General features: G+C 43.7%; 1 protein-coding gene across 2 annotated transcripts in view; it reads right to left on the bottom strand.

The window, feature by feature from the left end:
- LOC118386616 (tyrosine-protein phosphatase non-receptor type 14-like) overlaps positions 1–6,383 on the bottom strand; it is a 114,270-nt gene extending 107,887 nt beyond the window's left edge. The window contains exon 1 of one of the 2 annotated variants that reach the window (XM_052523838.1): positions 5,890–6,383. The gene's annotated coding sequence lies outside the window, so the exon portion shown is untranslated. The remainder of the gene's footprint in view (positions 1–5,889) is intronic. The other variant, XM_052523839.1, reaches the window with a different exon arrangement.
- Between the last annotated feature and the right edge of the window lie 239 nt (positions 6,384–6,622).

The following is a 6,622-nucleotide window of genomic DNA, read 5'->3' as shown; positions in this document are numbered from 1 at the left end:
TACAAGTGCTGTTAATATGAATGACCATCATCTAAATGTGATTTCTGTCATTCTGAGCACCGTGGGTGGACGCCCTAATCAGGTTACACACCCAATGCATATGGGTCTGGTAAATTTCTCATATGTCTGGGAAATTAAAATGCTGCCGGTCAAATGTCCGGCCCCATATTTTCCTAACAGAAACCTGTGTGTATATTGGCATCAGTGCCCTGGTGTTCTGGACTGGAATGAACTGGTCATGTTCAGCGTTCCTGACTGCAGTTCCCATGTAAACAGAGCTGTCACCCTGACATGGACAGGAGGAGGAGGATCAAAGAGGATAAGTCTCAGTGACACTCGGCAGAGACGTTTTTCCGAACCTGGACCGCCGCACCACGACTCATCCTGTGCCACAGGAAACGGTCGCTGATGTCATGGAGAGAGTAGGGAGCGGATGAGAGGGAGAGATAAAGAGAGAGAAAAGGGGGGAGGCCAAGTAAGAAAGTGTGTCTGTGTATGTGAGTGAGAGAGAGTTGGAGAAGAGAGAAAGTCAACCCAACCAACACTACCACTACCTTCTTTCTAATGAGAGGATGAGAAAATGGAGAGAATGATAGAGGGACAGAGAACAGAGAGAGGGGGGCTGGTGAAACCCCTGTCACCCCTATCCCAGGCTTTTATCATGTTAGTCCAGTTAGTTGAGGGAGTGTTGGGGTCAGAGGGAGGGAGGGAGTATCAACATGGAACCGTATCAGAGCAACTACCTCCAACACAACAGTATGGGACAGGCTGTGTCTACTGAAATTCAGCAGCCACCACTTTACAGCTAGATTTTCCATGCCCCCCCCCCCAACCACATCACACACACAAAAGCAGCATGTAGGCCACACATACACACACAAATGCAATAACCCACAAACACACACAGAAACATACGAGCACATTCACACACACACCCAACACAAAATAACTCACTCACCAAAAACCACTAAGCGTGCTTTCTCATGCCAAACCCTCAGTCAACATTCAACCTCCGAGGGGCTTCCCAACACAACACTATACAACTTTGCTATGCCGCTTTTTCTCCTGTCTACTATTTCTCTCTGCAATTCAGAGATACCTGTAGCAAGAAATTAGAATGATGACAGAAGAGGCTTTTTGTTTGTGTGTGTGTGTGTGTGTGTGTGTGTGTGTGTGTGTGTGTGTGTGTGTGTGTGTGTGTGTGTGTGTGTGCTTGTGTGTGTGTTGTGTACCTGACTGGCCAGAAGGGCGGGCTGTAGAGTGACTGACAGCTTCTATGCAGCAACAGGTGAGTGAAATGAGTACCTGGGATACAGAGGGACGGGTTGAGACATGTCTGCCTCTGTTATTGTCTGAGGTGAGGTGCTGCTGTAGAGCTGCCTTACACAACTCACAAACACAGCAGCACTATCCTCTCTGTACACTTCCCAAAGAATATAATATAACAGCATAGAATGAAATCGAACAGCGCAGAGTGGTGCAGCAGTCTAAGGGACTGCATCACAGTGCTAGAGGTGTTACTACAGACCCGGGTTTGATCCTGGGCTATGTCACAACCGGCCGTGAGAGGAGTCCCATAGGGCGGCGCACAATTGGCCCAGCATCGTCTGGGTTTGGCCGGGGGGGGGCTTGACAAGTAGGCCATCATTGTAAATAAGAATTTGTTCTTAACTGACTTGCCTGGTTAAATAAAAATAAATAAAGAATATGGCTGCACAGAAGTAGGTAACCCAAGCATACAGATATAGCTGCCTACTAGCAACATTCTTAAAGAGATTCTCCTGTGCTTTAAAAAAAATACTTTTAAGCCATTAGTTTTGAATGTAGCGGTCACGAGAGCCAAAAGTGGTCCCAAAAATGGCATACTACGCCACATACTCTGCTGTGTGTGCATCCTGCTAGCTGTCAATCAAATTGTGAGGGGCTGTGCTTCATTGGTTGAAACTCGAATTGCTAGGGGGCTGGCCCACGTGGGGCGTAGCATAGCTTTTAGTAAACAGTAGCTTTCAAAATAGGGATTTTGTGGCTAATTGAAGTAAAACAGTTATGCTCATAGATTATGCATGTACAGTATGAAGGACATATTGACACATCCAGCCCAAAGCGGGAGGTTTAAAAAAATACTTGCTAGTCACCAATGTTCTGGTGCATGTCTTTAAAGCCACTGACGGTCCAGCTCTTCAGCTCCTCTACCAGTGTTTAAAAAGCTGCTGTTGTGTATTCCCAGTCCACTTGTGCTAGCACCATATAATTTGCTCAGCATGCCATTGAGGTTATAAAGGCGACCAGATGTGTGTGTGGGGGGCACGCCTCCTGCAGCTATGCTATATATGCCATTACTGTACTCTCCTACTTTACGGTGGTAGTAATTCTAGGTGCATGTCCAAACAGATTGCTCTCACTCGCACACACCATTTTGAACACAGTGCTGGAGCCTTACTTTTTCCCAGCAATGTGCTAATGCTAATGTCATCACCATCACTAAAGAGTGGGAGACAGTGCTGGAGGCCCAGTCCCTTCTAGACAATTTCCTGGACAAAATGTTTAAACTTGGCAGTAGAAAACCTAAACAGTATATTTGACCTCTCAGCTTCCCTATCAAATCTAAAAATGTCAAGCAGACAACCTAAGAAAATGAGTAACAATGATAAATTGTTTGATGAATAATGAAAAAACCTAAGAAAGAAATTGAGAAACCTATCCAACCAAAAACATAGAGACCCAGAAAACCTGAGTCTACGCCTTCACTATGGCGAATCATTAAAACAAGACAGAAATACACCAAGGAAAAAGAAGGAACAGCACGTCAGAAATCAGCTCAATGCAATTGAAGAATACAGAGAATCTAACCACTTCTGGGGAAATTGGGAAACTCAAAACAAACAACGACACAAAGAGTTATTTATCCAAAACAGAGATATATCGATAAAACACTTCTCCAATCTTTTGGGCTCTATAACAAAGAAAAAACAGAAAAACATACACATAACCTAATAAAAATTGTATAATCAACTATTAAAGACTACTCGAACCCACGGGATTCTCCAAATACATTGACGGAACTACAGGACAAAATACAAACCCTCCAACCCAAAAAGGCCTGTGGGGTTGATGGTAGCCTAAACGAAATGATCAAATATACAGACCACAAATTCCAATTGGCTATACTTAAACTCTTTAACATCTTCCTCAGCTCTGGCATATTCCCCAATATTGACTTGCGTAGTTAAATAAAGATAAAATAAAAAATACAATGTTAGGAACCAAGGACTGATCACCCCAATCCACAAAAGTGGAGCCAAATTTGACCCCAATAACTACCGTGGGATATGCGTCAACAGCAACCTTGGAAAAATCCTCTGCTTTATCATTAACAGCAGACTTGTACATTTCCTCAGCAGAAACAATGTACTGAGCAAATGTTAAATTGGCTTTTTACCAAATGACTGTACGACAGACAACGTATTCACCCTGCACACCCTAAATGACAAACAAACAAACCAAAACAAAGGCAAAGTCTTCTCATGCTTTGTTGATTTCAGGGGCCTGCTATAGAAATTGATGGACAGTGGTGTTGGGGTAAAAACATACGACATTATAAAATCCATGTACACAAACAACAAGTGTGCGGTTAAAATTGGCAAAAAACACATATTTCTTTCCACAGGGCCGGGGGTGAGACAGGGATGCCGCTTGAGCCCCACCCTCTTCAACATATATATCAACGAATCAGCACCCGGCCTCACCCTACTAGAATCTGAAGTCAAATGTCCACCGTTTGCTGATGATCTGGTGCTTCTATCCCCAACCAAGGAGGGCCTAGAGCAGCACCTAGATCTTCTGCACAGATTCTGTCAGACCTGGGTCCTGACAGTACATCTCAGGAGGACAAACTAAACTAGAAAGCTATTTGGCCCTAAACAGAGAGTACACAGTACCAGGATACCTGACCACTGTGACTGACCCAAAATGAAGGAAATGTTTGACTATGTACAGACTCAGTTAGCATAGCATTGCTATTGAGAAAGGCCACCAAAGGTAGACCTGGCTCCATGAGAAGACAGGCTATGTGCACACTGCCCACAAAATTAGTTGGAATCTGAGCTGCACTTCCTAACCTCTTGCCAAATGTATGACCATATTGGAGACACAAAAAAATCCAATTTTGATAAACTCCAATATCTATTGGGTGAAATACCACAGTGTGCAATCACAGCTGCAACATTTGTGACCTGTTGTCACAAGAAAAGGGCAACCAGTGAAGAACAAACACCGCTGTAAATACAACCTATATTTATGTTTATTTATGTTCCCTTTTGTACTTTAACTATTTGCACATCATTACAACACTGTATATAGACATATGTGGAACTTTTGTTAGTGTAATGTTTACTGTACATTTTTTATTGTTTATTTCACTTTTGTCTATTATCTATTTCACTTGCTTTGGCAATGTTTCCTATGCCAATAAACACCCTTAATTTGAAATTGACAGAGACTGAGGTAGACATGTTTAAACAAACACACCTGCATACCCACACACACACACACACATGCAAACACACCTGCATATCCACACACACACACACACATGCAAACACACCTGCATACCCACACACACACATGCAAACACACCTGCATACCCACACACACACATGCAAACACACCTGCATACCCCACACACACACACACATGCAAACACACCTGCATACCCACACACACACACACACATGCAAACACACCTGCATACCCACACACACACATGCAAACACACCTGCATACCCACACACACACACACACATGCAAACACACCTGCATACACACACACACACACATGCAAACACACCTGCATACACACACACACACACACATGCAAACACACCTGCATACCCACACACACACATGCAAACACACCTGCATACCCACACACACACACACATGCAAACACACCTGCATACCCACACACACACACACATGCAAACACACCTGCATACCCACACACACACACACACACATGCAAACACACCTGCATACCCACACACACACATGCAAACACACCTGCATACCCACACACACACACACACACATGCAAACACACATGCATACAAACCCTTTTTCACATGCATCAACACTTGCGTGCACACACGGTATTGGTTTCTTCATTATGTTATCTTCTTTTCAGAGGTCAGTAATGTGACATGCCATAGGCAGACAGTGATGTTGCCACCATGGAGCTGGCTTGTATTTATATATGACGCTTGCATAGACCTTGGACTCGACACTCATCTGCTCTCTACTCTCCTTTCATTCTCTTTCGTGGCCTTGCCTTGCCTGTTTCATCATCTGAATTCTCCACTTCTCTGAAAATGTGCTCTCTGGTAAGTGCTATATGCATGGTATAACACAGCTATTGCAGCCTACATGGAGAGAAAACCAGATACACAATACGGTCTAAGCCTATTTCTAGCCTAGGCCTACCCAAGACAGCAGATGTTTTTGATGACTTTTCGTTTTTGGAAGCAAACACAAAAGCGCATTGAACAGATGAACCCTTTCCCAATGCAGGTCGCGGCTTGCCCCGAAACCCCGCCGCGAGACCCCCTGGAATGTTCCCGTTTGGCTGACGAAAAAAAGTTGCTCTACGTGGACAGGCAGGCGAGGCGAACGCATTATGGCCTTCACGTTGCCTGCACCCTGCATAAAACTACTATTTACATGGGTTTAGCCTACCAAGCAAGCTTTTGACTTGGCTGAATGAAGATTAACCCATAAAATAGTATTGCGATTTTAACATGGTAACAAAGCGCCGTTATTTTATTGCACCAAAAGCGTTCCATTGAAAGGAAACAAATCAACAAAAAGCAGCCAATCGCTGGTAGAGACACCCACCGTATTTCCTTTGCTACATGCCGAAATTGTGTCTGCGCTGAGGAAATTCTGCGAGCTCGACGGAGTGGAACGGCCTCCTCAAATCCGCAAAATTGAGTTAATCCTCAAAACAGTTTTATTCTCCATTTCCATTTGTCAAAATTCTGTCTGAAATTTTTTAAATTAAGTATTTTATTCCCGAATACACAAAATCTGTCGAAAAGGAGAATAAAGAAAAAACTCCAAAGGAACTTTACCCCTCAAGATGCGAGTCGTAGGCTATATCCTAGTCTTCAACTGTGTGAAGTTCATGAGCCCCAAAAGCAAAACAACATTCGGCAAAGTTATCCAAGTTGTGCCAAAAATATAAAAAAGTGGTGTTCGACTTTCCCTTGGACCCTGGGTTTTGTGATATAACGTCGACTCCACAACTCCGGAGCAGCGGAGAGCAGCGCATAGGTTTAGATACGTAGCCTATGTCCCGTCCCTTCTGACATCACATCAAGGAATTTCAGGAATGCAAGGCTAACGGAGAAGTGGCGGCTCCTCGTTTAATGGTTTTAGGCGAGAGATGACTAAACAGGGAACAAAGGGGACCCGCTTATATATTTATGTCCTTTCGCCTTTGTTAGTAGTCTAGCCTATATAAAAAGCCTTTCTCCCGAACAGTTCCTGCTACTTTTTCTCCTTCAATTCAACAAAGCAATGTATCTCAGGAAATGTAGTAAACTATAATTTATTTGGAACTTCTCTA

The sequence above is a fragment of the Oncorhynchus keta genome, chromosome 8, assembly GCF_023373465.1.
Source record: "Oncorhynchus keta strain PuntledgeMale-10-30-2019 chromosome 8, Oket_V2, whole genome shotgun sequence".
NCBI classification, from domain to species: domain Eukaryota; kingdom Metazoa; phylum Chordata; class Actinopteri; order Salmoniformes; family Salmonidae; genus Oncorhynchus; species Oncorhynchus keta.
The sequence above is the reverse complement of the archived record's forward strand: the minus strand, read 5'-3'. Positions and strand labels throughout refer to the sequence as shown.